The sequence below is a fragment of the Meleagris gallopavo genome, chromosome 25 (genome assembly GCF_905368555.1).
Source record: "Meleagris gallopavo chromosome 25, MGAL_WU_HG_1.1, whole genome shotgun sequence".
Taxonomy (NCBI): domain Eukaryota; kingdom Metazoa; phylum Chordata; class Aves; order Galliformes; family Phasianidae; genus Meleagris; species Meleagris gallopavo.
Window position 1 is genome coordinate 2,877,617 of NC_139428.1, and position 12,736 is coordinate 2,890,352.

Genomic DNA, 12,736 nt, shown 5'->3' on the forward strand with positions numbered 1-12,736 from the left:
GCAGACCCAGACCTCCTTTCCTGGTCCTATTGAGTGCTCACTGCTCGGGATGGTGATTCTTCACTGTGGGCACATTTAGCACAGCTCCGTTTCTTTTTTTTTTTATCATCAAACTACAAAGACAAGGTTTCATTACCAGCGTGTTCACAGCGCAGTGAAACATTTACCTAAAAGGAGCAGGGTGCTCAGAGGGAATGGTGCTGACATGGAACACAAATGAGCTCTGCTCGGTTTGCTGCCTCCTTTAACTCACCAATACCTGGCAGCAGAGCTGGCTCCCCTGCACTTTCCTAGGAGAACTAATCCAGCAATTAGACCATTCTTAAGGACAGAAAGGAAATGACATGTCATGGAAGAGAAGAGGCACATTTGGATTTGATACCCAGCTTTGCACTCGGGGCTGATGGAGGCATCTCCATGTGTCCCTCTGTGGACACACTGATGGACTGCAGTCCGCCATGGGTTTCGTCTCTTGCAAACTTGCAGCGGGGCTTTGCAGAGCTATTTTAAATGCACTAATTGCTTCTGGTACTCTCCCCTCTGTGAAAACAAATGTGCTTCAGCTGCCAAACCTCCCGGGTCACGTCCCTGTCTGCAGTCTGTCAGGGAACACAGCTTTTCACCCGCGGTGCCCCAAGCATCGCCCCAGCTGCCGGCTGCCCTCATCTCCTGCTCAGTGGGGACCCTGTGGGGCCACCGAGGGGCAATCTGGGGACACGGAGTTCAGCACCTCTGCTCAGCATTGGGGTGACTTAGCAGAAGGACTCTGTGCCCTTCTTCAGAGGACATTGGATCTGTGTCCCCATCTGCCCCGTGCGTGATGGGAATAACAGGGCTGAGCTTTGTAGGCATTTCTCAGTTTGCAGAACCCCAAGCAATGCTGTATCCAGAGCCAGCCTTATCCTGTGGACATCTATTTGGCAGATTTTGTACTTTGTGCATCATGAAGGGGCTCAGTATGGGACTGCCAAGAGAGGAAAACCCATACTGAGTAATCCCAATTCCCCTATTTGTGGTGGAGTTGGGGAGAAAAATTGCATTTTCTGACTTCAAGCTGCTTTTTTTCCATCCAAATTGAACTCAGCACCCACACCCTTCCCAAAGCAAGCTGACCAAGATGGATGGACGCACAAAACCTTTACCTCCAGCAGCAGCCAGCACACTGTTGGCCAATTGCTTTGTGTCCAGACTGTTGCTCTGCAAAGCCCACAGCCACTGGAATGGATTGCAGCCCTTCATCTTTCGAGGTGCAGGCCATATTTCATCGCCCTCTCCTGCTATCCACCCATGGGAGCACAATGTGGGGTGGGTGCTGGCTGCCCACCGGTGTTTTAATCGTGTGTCAGAGTGGGCACAGGCATAAGAGGGAAGCAAATAAAGCAGACGAAATGAGATGCGGTAATTAAGTTATTCTTCATCTCGGAGATTGCTGTGGAGGACAAGATTGGTACAATGAGCCCGAGGCGCTTCTCCTTTCACTACTCTCCATCTCAATGCCTGTGACACAGAAGATGAATATGCAGCATTTTCTATTTGTGCTACTAAAACGCCCATTAAATGCCAGCAGGGAAAAACGATACATAAACACCAGAATTCTGCTACACTGCGTGCCTGAGAGAGACAGAGGGAGCATCCCTCCTTTGTCTGGAGAGAGGGAGATGCTTTGGGCTGGGGGAGGGGCTGGTGATAGGCACAAGGTCCTGAGCCTGGCACCCCCTGATCTGCCAAAGGAGGTGCTAATATGACTTTTTTTTCTTTGCAAAATAATGTAGCTGAACGCCATTTTTCCAATCGGGAGATGCTGGTAAAGGATTTACCTTTATTTTTAACGTCCTGTTGCATGACCAGAAGTGAGTGCTACAGGTCTCCATGGCCAGAGCTCAGGCAGTATTTAGCTGGAGAACAGCAAACTGCCCACTGGTCCACGCTCTGTTCACACCCCTGCAGAAGGCTCCCTGTGATGGGGTGGGATACTGGGGCACACCCAGCCCAGTAAATGTGTGGTTCTCCCGTGCCAGAATCCCAGCTGACAACTGGAGAAACAAATAAATGGAGAAGCAAATAAATGAATGAACAAATGCACAACCAGTGGTTTCCCAGTGCTTGGAAGTGGGCACAGGACAAGCAGTTCTCACCTGGAGAACGCAGGACAGACATCCTGGCAGGATCAGCCAGTGATGGAAGCAGATCCCCCAGGACCCCCCAGCACCACTGCCCTCCATGCACAGCTCCCTTCCATTCCCATTCATCCCATTTGCGTTTTGCAGCAGGAAAGAGCTCGGGGCAGTATCTGCAGCCTCACACCTTGCAGGCTACACGGGCTGCCAGCAGACACTCATTTCCATCCGCAACAATCTTGGCAATATCTAAATAAAGAGAGCCACCGGTGAGAGCTCCTGAGGAAGCCATCAGGGAGCAGATAAGCAGGGACTCTGTTGCTGATGCGTGATGCCAGGTCTCAAGCAATGGGAGGAGATTAGGATCATTGTGTTATCGACTGTTATCTAATTCGAGCAAATAACCATGTGCATGGCACATATTATCAAGCACACAGAACTCCTCCGAAAATGATATTAAGCTGGGAACTTCGCTGTTCCAGCTGCCACTTCATCTTTAATTCACCTCCCTGCCCCCAGGTGCTCCTGGGTTGCTGCAGTCACTGAGCAGTGGGTGGCTGGGCTGCCATATGCACACCACCCAGCCAGGTGAGTACAGGGGGATGAGAGCTTTGCATTCTGCAGTGCTATGCTTCCTCTGCATAAGCAGCAAGCAGTGTTATTTTAAGAACTTTTTTTTTTTTTTTCCCCAATTGTTATTATTATGCCTGCAGACAGAGAGAAGAGGGAGGCCAGGAGATGTTGTATGCTGTTACTGGTGTCACACTGGGGCTGATGTCAAGTGGGAGACAGGCTCTGCTCTGGCACATTTGTCATTTAAATAAATAAGGGAGAAAGATGGGCCCTGGAAAGTGAGGCAGGACGTCTGTGCAGCAGGTGGGGACTGCAGCAGGGAGCTAGCAGCACCTTGCTCTGCACCCAGCACTTCCCTGGGTGACACATCACAAGCACTGATGTTAATCTCTCACTTGGAAGCTGGCAGGAGAGGCTTTCTCTGATGGCAGAGGAATGCATGTGGTGTTCCAGCACCATTTCCAGCTGCTGTCCTGCCTGACGTGGTGAAGATTTAACACTGCAGCTCAACCACCTCTGTGGGAACCTATAAAAACGCCTGCACAGCAGAGCTGCTCATCAGAAAAAAAAGAAAAAGATGAAATTTTTAATGGGGGAGATGTTTCTATTCATCGTCACCAGAGACTGAAGCTTTAGTCTTGGAAGCTGCTATTTAACTGGAAATGTAAATTTAAGGTTTATATCCAGCATGCTGGGGATGAGATGCCTCCTTCTGGGAATTGACTGCTAAAGGCATGGCATCGCACCACTGAACAATGGAGTTTACTATTATGTTTATTCAAGGCTCATTTTGCCTAGATCAAGGTACTGGGAAAGCATTACCTTGAAATTACCAATAACAGAGCTGACGCTGCTTGGGAGCATCCTATCTCCAGCCTAGCCCTGGTCATTATAATGATCCTTGCTCATTAAAATGGCAGGGATGGGCTGCATTTGGGATCAACATCACTGAAACACACACTGTCCCTGCACTTGTAACCTGAATAGCACAACCTGCTTTCCTGGATGTGGGAAAGATGTTTCCTTTGTGGTGAAGTCTGGATCTTGGCTGAATGAGTGACGGTGTGTCCTGGCCCTTTCTCACTGAAAGGACATGGAAATGGCCCAGCAGGCTGGAAATGGGGCAACAGCAGCCCTTACCCATAACACTGAGAGATCTGTGAAGGGAGCTGGGGGTTTGGGCTGCTGCAAGGACAGCAGATTTGGGCTCAGGTTCCTGCACCATGCCCCGATTTGCTGTGCTGGTTCCAGACAGTGGCACTCATTTGTCTGTGCAGCTCGTGGCTCTGCCCCCAGCTTACATCAAAGCGTGGATGTTGATCTGCAGGTGCTCGTGACTGCTCCTTTCCTGCAGGGTCAGGCAGTGCACAGCCAAGGGAAACAGAGCTGGGGACAGGGAGCAATCTGCATTCAGACCTCTAAACCTTCACAGTGCACAGGGTGAGCCCGATGGCTGTCTGCAAGGAGGAAAACAGCAAAGCATTTCTCTTGGAAAACCTGAGACTGATAGCCAGGACTTCAGCCAATGCATCCCAATGGGTTCAAACCCCACAGACATTCACAACCACGGCCCTGTAGGAGGGAACAAATCCTCCAATTGCTGCAGGGGGTCCCCTGCAGAAGGGGATGCTGGCACCATCTCTCCTAACAGAGCTCTGCCAGCTGGATCAGCTCTCCTGGATCTGCAGAGGAGAGGCCCCACCAACAGAGAAAGCAAGAGATTAAACCATAGCACCCCCCCTCCCAGCTGGGTCAGTGCAGAGCATATCCCTGCCTTAAAGAGGTTCTTTTGATGTCAGCCTTCCTGTTTTCTTTCTCTTTTCTAGCTAAACATCTAAATGGAAATTAATGTTGACCCTCAGAGAGAATATTTTCACTTCAAAAAGGTCCAAAAGGGTTATTTCAAACATTTTGCATTTTCTCTTATTTTCGGAAGGGAAGATAAGTGGAGATCAACTCTTTGCTGTGAACAGTTACGATGTTGGAAGTCCGGCACCGTCTGCAGGGAGGGAAGCCAACACAATTCCCCCAGCAGCCCCACTGGGTGCCCCCAGAGCCCCCCATGCTCTGCTCCAGCCTGGGGGCAAGGCAGCACTCCAGAACCTGACAGCAGAGGAGGAGCAGGGCTGCTGTACAGCACAGAGGGTGATTAATGAGCTGCATGTTTCATGTGCAGAAGATGGAGAAGCTAAAGAGGAGGATAGATCTGGCACACCTGGGACATGGAGAAGCAATGAAACCAGGGAGCATAATTAAAGCTAAATTACCCAAGGCTTTATTTATTATTTGTGGACTGCACGGACACAAATAATAAAAAATGCAGCCTTTCAGCCAAAGTGCTTTCTGGCCAGAATAATGGCTTTTATTCTTGGACTGTTTACAAGCAATGAATAAAACCCAGGAAACCCAGCTTGTAGTGTGATATAGAGCAGCTCAGCAGAGAGGAACCACTGAGGGCCACAGCAATAAAGAAATAAATAATAATAATCCACATTGCTACAACACTTGTGCCTCTTTGCTCCTTCACCAAACACACAGAAGTCCCAAATGTCTTCTGTGGGTCTGCTGGTGTTGATCTGGATACGTAACCACTCAGTGGCACTGTTAAACGTTCAGATTTTGCTTCTGATGTCCAGGTCAGGAGCATTCAAATCTCCTTCCAACTACTTGCTTTGCTTCTCAAATATGGACGGAGCAAGTGATGTGAAAACAAGCGTTAATGCTTGAAACCTACTGGGACATGCAATAATTGAGAACAGAACAGCTCTTCTCCTTTTCTTTTTTAACAAGAAAAATAAAAAGGGGAAGTTGGAGCTATTGAAAACTAGGTTTTACCTATTAATGCTAGAAAATTGTCCAAGTTATGACAAAAAGAAGACAGAACAGAGTGGGTGTTCATTCCTGCTAAATAATCATTGCTACATTATGCTAGTTTTCATGATTAACTGCAAGATGGTATTTCTGTATATGAATTTCTCCCAGTCTTTGTTCCAAGATGGACTTTTGGGTGTAGGGAGAAGAAATAAGATTCCCTTCCCTTCCTTGAAAAAGCCACACTTATGGTTTTGCTACCTGGAAGAGGAAACCTGGAACAAAATGGGACTGGTAGAGCTTGGGTTGTGACTGGTGTGCCAGGCAGATGCTGCTGACCGCTGGATTAATCAATTGTGCTGCTTTGTGTTGTGATCCTGTTTTGGACACACAGCCCTGTGTCATCCTGTTCCAACTGGGATGAGCCCAAAGCTGGAGACTCCTCCTCTTCCTCACCTATGACACCAGCAGCCCATTGCTTTACATCCTAGGTCCAACTTGTTCAGCTCTTTGCCAGCTGCTGTGGAGGAATATGGGGTCTGCTGCTGCTGAAGCACATCACCCGGTGAAGGAGAGGGGACTGTTGGCAGAAATTGCCTTTTAGTTGTCCTCTTGCCCTGACGTGCCCCTGGTATTTGCAGATGGGAAATTATTCCAAGTGGAGTGAAAGCATTAGGCTTAAAGCTACCAAATTAAAGACATAGCAGTGTCATTACACGCTCAGCACGGCTGGGGGTTGGCCTGGAGGTGATGGCAGACCCAAAGGGTCCCATCCTGCAGAGCATCTGCAGGGAAACACAGAAACTCAGGGTTAGGATCTACCAGGGCTGCTCCCTCTTTGCTGGTTTTCGAAGCCCAGCAGCTGACAATATCCTCTGGGGTTGGATCCCAGTGATCATTCCTCATTCTGCTGCAAAACAATCACTGCTATTTTTCCATGAGGGTTTCTATAATTCAAGGCTGATTCTGCAATTGTGACAATCTCAGCACTCTTCTTTCCTTGCTGGTTTTGAGCTTTCTTTATTGGAGACAAAAGATAAAAAAAAGCAGTCTATTTGCTGTTGGGTTTCCAAGGTATATACACCTCCACCTCAAAGCATAATCCTACATTCAGTCTCCTGATTTGGGCTGAAACACCACAGGCTGTTGGCTATTAACACGCTGTCTTGCACTTTAACATCTTGAATTGCACCTTTCTTTGGGGGAGAAAACCAACCAGTATCTCCCATGGTAAAGTCAGCAGCAGGATGGGGGGCTGAGTTGACATGTTGGGGTTAGAAGGTGAGAAGAGGGAATGAAAGAAACAAAAGGAAACACGTAAGGGAAAGAAGCAAAACTACATCCAGAATGGATATGACCTTGTTAACCCTTATCAATAATTGATGCTTCTGAACATGGATTTTCCATTATCCTGATGAGACCAGAAGTGTTGCAAACGTGTTGTTTGGCACGTAAAATTAACTGAGATTAAAAATGCATTATCTCCTTTTGGAGACAATTCTTACATATTTTGCCCCTCCACTCGTGCTATCGAAGCATTTTAAAGCAGGTTTAATTGTCCCAACTGAACGTGGGAGGCAACATGGAAAAAGCTGAGTGCTCCCAATGTGCCAAAAGCTCCTCATCCTGACGTGCTCTCAGTGTGCAATCATAGAATCATATGCAATGAGCACGAGGACTGGGTGGGCACCTGCACCAAACTCCTCTCCTCCAGAAGCGCACAGGCCTTATCTTGTCTAGTAAATAAGTTTTTTTCCTTCTTTCCACCTCCTGTAGATCATAAAATATCCCCAGTTGGAAGGGACCCATGAGGATCACCAAATCCAGCTCCAGGCTCCACACAGGACCACCCCAAATCCAAACCCTATCTCTGAGAGCACTGCCCAAACCTCCTCCATCTGTCCAACTCCCAATTCATTCAGCTGGAAAAAGAAATGTGCAAAACCAAAGAGATGAATCCTGCTAAGAAAGGGAACTCAAAGGGCTCAAAAAGTTCTCAACATGTCAGCATGGCATCAGTACAGGAAGGCACTAAGTGCTGCTCAGTCCAGACAATGGAATCAGATGCAACGATCTGAGTTACCTCCTAACCCACAGCACCCATCTCCCAGGCAAAAGAAAGCTTGAAGATAGGCAGATGCTATATTGCACTGCATTCTGACGAGGTTGTTTTATGTAAATCTGCACAAATAGTTTGACAAAGCATTTTCTTCCTGGGTAACTACAGGGTTCCTGTGCTGGAGGGAGAAGGAAATGGTAGAAACCTAATAGGAGAAAACACAACTGCATCCTGATCCTCTTGCATGGCTCCTTCCATGCCACTTGGCTAGCACAGCCAACCACAGCCTGCAAACCAATGACATCAGCTGGGAATAGCCAACCCAAAGGATCCAAGGGAGGAGAACACCATGGCTCTTCCTTGCTGTCCAGACTTCCATCTGGTGGAGCTCATCCATCCATAGGGAATGCTCTTTACAATCCCAGCCACGCACTCTGCACACGAAAATATCTCATGGCTGAGGTCTCATTGCCTACTTCAAAGGTCTGCATTTGGTTTGGTTTCCTGTCAAGAGTGTAACCACTTGAATTTATGCAGATTATGCACTCCTGCCAGGTGTTTATTTTATATGCTTTTCTTCCCCCCTGCTACACTAAGAAAGAAAAATTGGGTAATATTTGCTAATGAGGCAAGTGGGAGATTCCTGGGCCCCTTTAACTTCCTAGGAATAAAACATATCTTAAAAAAATTGCTGACCCTTTAAACCTCAAAAGTTATTTTATCTCAGGGACATGTTTCTTAGTCAGCGAAGGGTCTTTTCTAGAGGAGTTATTTGTAATTCATTAGTAACGGGGTAATAGCCACGCTCCTAAATAATTCCAGTGCTTATAAAATACCATCTGGTACCAAGTGCCAAGGGCTGTATGCTGTGCTGGTGTAAAACCACACAGCCCCATTGGCTTGAATGCATTCTGGTGGTGTTACACCCCCTGCCAGGCTGGGCTGCGAGCTCCTCTCCAAGGGCTCATGTGCTCGGCTCTGCAGGAGCCATAGCACTGCTTTGCATCCCAAAGTGCTGCCAGGGAGGAATGCCTGCTGCACAGCTCCTGCAGCTGGATGGATGGTATTTGTGACAGAGCTGGAGGCATCCTCTGCACCAGTGAATAAAACCTGCCAAGAAAATGAGTGCGAGAGGAGAAAAAGGTCTGATTTTGAAACCTCTCTAATTTGAGCTTAAGTTTTATTCTGAACTAGATGGCAGAGATGGGTTTGCATGTGTTGAAGTAGATGTGCTGGGGTTATGTTCCACTTCTTTTTCTGCATTTAAAAGAATAAAGCAAAAAAGCATGTGGCGAGACAAAGACTTACTGGACACATCTAATGAGAAAACACACAGCTTGTGCTAATCTATCCAAATTAAAAGCACTTCCCACTCACAAATCCCACTTGCAGGATCTGAAACTGCTTTACAGCCTCAGGAATTTTTAAAGGACGTGCAGCAGCCACCAATAGATGTAAACCTGAGCCCGGTCACCCTGGGCAATCCAGCCAAATGGGTCCCCAAGGCTTCTTGGGAGCCAAACACCCCAAAGCTCACTGTGCAGTATGCCAGCTGCTTTCATGAAGGGAAAAACCATCCTTCTGCTTCAGGGTTTTTCTCCATTTCCATTGGATTACCTCACCTTTTAGACAAGGATTGCATTTGAACAAACTAGAGCAAGATGTCATCACGGCTTTTGTCTGTAACATAAGCCATAATGGCAGTAAGAGCTTGGTGCCCTGGGAACCCTGCAAAGAACATAGGAGGCACTCAGCATTTTGCAGAACTGAGTCTTTTTCACTTTCCTGCTTTTCCCTGTAGATATCAGATACCAGACCCTGATCTCCCACACCTGCAGCCAGCCCTCTGCCAGTAACACAGCAACACGAAAGCTTCGACCTGCAGGCTGCAGCAGAGGAGCCCGTGTGACCCTCTGCCAACACAGCACCGTACATCACACGAAGGCAAAACAAAACCTTTAAACCAAATCATTTATTTTAGGATTCTTAGCCCAGATCCAGCCCTGGAAAAGTTACAGCTTATGGGCTTACGTCCAGCCCAAGAGTACAAACCAGCTGAGAGCTCTCCAAAGCAGTGCAGCTTCGCAGGCTTCAGCAGCAGCGAGATGTCAGCTCCGGGGTTCCATTCCTATCTGGGCTTTGCAAGGTGCTCTCCTCCCCTGGGCAGTGCTTGGAAGGTCAGCCTTCTTCATCACCACCACTCGTGGTACTGCTGCCCCAGCTCACTGCAGCACTGCCAGCCTCCTGCCATCCCAGCTTTTCTTCCTTTTATTGTTTTGTCCTGCAGTCCTGTGACTGCTGGAACGTTTTTAAGACACAAAACCACAGGCAGGATGAACTCAAGCTCATGCAAGCTATTTTCCAAGCACTAAGCTGCTCTGATTCGTGACTTGTGAAAGCTCCTAGCTGCCTCGTGCTGTCCAGCCCCATGTTTGGGCAGCCCTAATCCCATGTTCTGCCCAAATGAGCCACATCATCACTGGGTATGGGGAGGGAAGGAACCCGGAGCTGTGCTGGACTCTGAGCTCAGCTTTGGGAAAGGCAGATAGCGATACAAGGGCAGAAGGGAGGAGGAAATGCACAGAAGGAATCATCTAAATGTTGAGAACTTTGACCCACGATTAAGTTTCCTTATCAATAATTTTTAATGGTAATAATGAACGAGTGAGAGTGGGAACAGGCCAGAAGGAAGGGGAGGAGATTGTCTGGTTGCACTTTCAAGTAAGGGGAGAAAAAAAAAGGCTGTCCACGTGCTGTTGTCATCTGCACAAAGCCATGCAAATACTGTGATTTATCTGAGGCTCTCTCCTCTCCTCTGTCTCCACAGCCTTTCAAGGAGCTGATATTTGCAGAAGGTGCAGTGTAGCCCTGGATAAGGCTGAAGAATGAATCCATCACAACTTTCCCCCCTCGCCCCCCTTTTCCTTGACAGCTTCAAGTCATAAAACTTGGGGAAGGCACAGCTTTCCCTTTGAGACAGGCAGCCTGGAGATGCGGTCAATATAGTTTTGTATCCCACCACCATTAAGACAAGCTTATCAGCAGGGAGCCAGGAGTGCAGAGCGCGCCGGTTGACAGGAAAATCAAAGTTCCATTCTCTTTGCAATTCATATCTGAGCTACCCTTGCCTCCTGGCTGGAGCAGGCTCCCATCCTGATCTGACACAATGAGGTACATACTCTGCCTAGCTGGACACCACTGATTTTTTGTGGTTATCTTCTCCTAGACACTGGGAGTTGGACTATCTGACCTTTAACTGATCCCTTTTGACTCAAGGGGTTCAATGACAGCCCTGCCCCACACAACCCACACAGTGATCACTGTGTACAGAAGCAAAAGGACAAAAGCAAAACCTCCCTGCAAACGCACAAATACAGCTGTGTGCTGTTCCACCAAAAGGCACGAGCTCCCCTCCGGTAATTAAGAGGCTTTTACAGTAATATTGTGAACAGAAATAGGCATGAGAAAAAAATAAATACTGTTTTTATGCTCTCTCTGGGTTCATTTTTGGCATGACATAAACTTCTGCTGTATGTTTGACCATTTTCTTTGTTACCCTACAAGACCTCACGCTGGGCCATAAGGGCACACTGTGTTCTCTCACCCAGATCCAGGCAACTCAGATGTCCTCACTGGAACCAGTGGAACTGCAAAGGAATAAAAAAGGCTCCAGTAGGAGGTGTATATATTTGCAAGGCTTGTTTTTCTCCTCTAGCTCTGTTTCTTGCTTTTCTCTATCATACAAATGTCTCAGAATGATAGAGGTTAAAAACAGAAACTGCAAATGGAAGCGTGAGGTTTTGCACACAGCTTTTGGGCTGTAACAAATCTCACCTGGCCTCCTCGTCTCTGCAATATCGTTGCTGAAAAGTGCAAAGATCTTAGTTTTCCTTTCAGACAGCTGAATTGGTCTCAGGTCTTGAGCACTTCCAAGGATGGGGCAGCCACAATTTCCCTGGGCAACTTGTGCCACTGTAAAACAATGAGGCAAGAGAAGATCACAATGGCTTCAACAAGAGGTGGAAGGGAAAGCAAATAAACACAGAGCCTCAATAAAAGTGTCCAGAAGACCTGAGAGATCTGGGATAACCCTCCAGCAGTCAAAACCTCCATGCCACATCCATGACTGCTAACTGGATTAGTCAGCATCCTAGACGAGTTTCATTTTTTAAGAGTAAAAAGATGGGAGATACGCTCATCACTTGGAAGGAAAAAGACATCAAAGCAGAAATAAATATTTTGTTTCCTAAACTTTGTATTGCATACATATATATGCAAACAGTTTTGCACATCAGAGCATTGCCCCTGGTCTTTCATGGCATTTCCTTTCTGTTCAGCAACGTGCTGAATCGACAGGGCCATTCCCCTTTCATATTTCTGTAATTAGCCTGCTTTAAATCCTTCAGCAGCTCTTCAGAAATATGTTGATTATTTACAGTACATGCAATTCAGATGTCACTGGATTATTAACCTTGGCTGTGTAGTCTTAAATGTCTGGATTAGCGGATACGTGTTTGTTTCCTCTGCTTGGCAGAAACCAGCAAGATAACGGGTTGGGACAGCCAGCTCCCTGCAACCACCCTGCACCTGAAGGCACACAGAGATGGGCTGCAGCAGGAGCTCTGCCACAGGAAAGTGCCAGGAACCTGGAGCTGCAGGTCCAAAGGTACCATGGGGAAAGGCCCTCGGGAAGGTCGGCACAAAATGGCACAACTCTGCTCTCCATGGGGAATGGGCTTACAGGGAAAACAAATGAAAGCAGAGGTCAAGCCCTGCAGCAGCCTTCCAAGTCCCAAGGCATCGCATGCAGATTCTCCTGTGCCCACACACAGCACTACGAGCCTTTCTCTGCTACACTACTGAGTTTTGGGACTCCTATTCTTAATCCCTTTGCAAGCAGGAGATGGGAACGTGTTTAGACATGTAGATGTGATGCTGCAGAGATGACAAATACCTGCTGCTCTGCAGACAGCTCAGCTCCAAAACACAGCACAAGGGGGGCTGGGATGCAGAACAGAACATCCCACAGCTGATCCCTCTGCACTGAGCCCTGCAGCAGGTCCTCCATCCTCCAAACAGCATGGAAGCAGCTGAAGGCTGTCCCTTCCAGCACACCCGCATGGAGCAGGGCTTGGCTGGCCCTCCATAGGATTTCTCATTCCTTCTACAGCCACTG

At 47.7% G+C, this 12,736-nt stretch overlaps 1 protein-coding gene across 9 annotated transcripts in view; it reads right to left on the minus strand.

Moving 5' to 3' along the window:
* LOC104914304 (uncharacterized) overlaps positions 1–12,736 on the minus strand; it is a 187,812-nt gene that overhangs the window by 37,377 nt on the left and 137,699 nt on the right. For 5 of the 9 annotated variants that reach the window (XR_014879629.1, XR_014879628.1, XR_014879625.1 and 2 more), the window contains exon 4: positions 11,395–11,532. The exons of 3 other annotated variants lie outside the window; for them this stretch is intronic. The gene's annotated coding sequence lies outside the window, so the exon portion shown is untranslated. Of the gene's footprint in view, positions 1–5,076; positions 11,208–11,394; positions 11,533–12,736 lie in introns of those variants that run through there. One more of the 9 variants, XR_004161957.2, reaches the window with a different exon arrangement.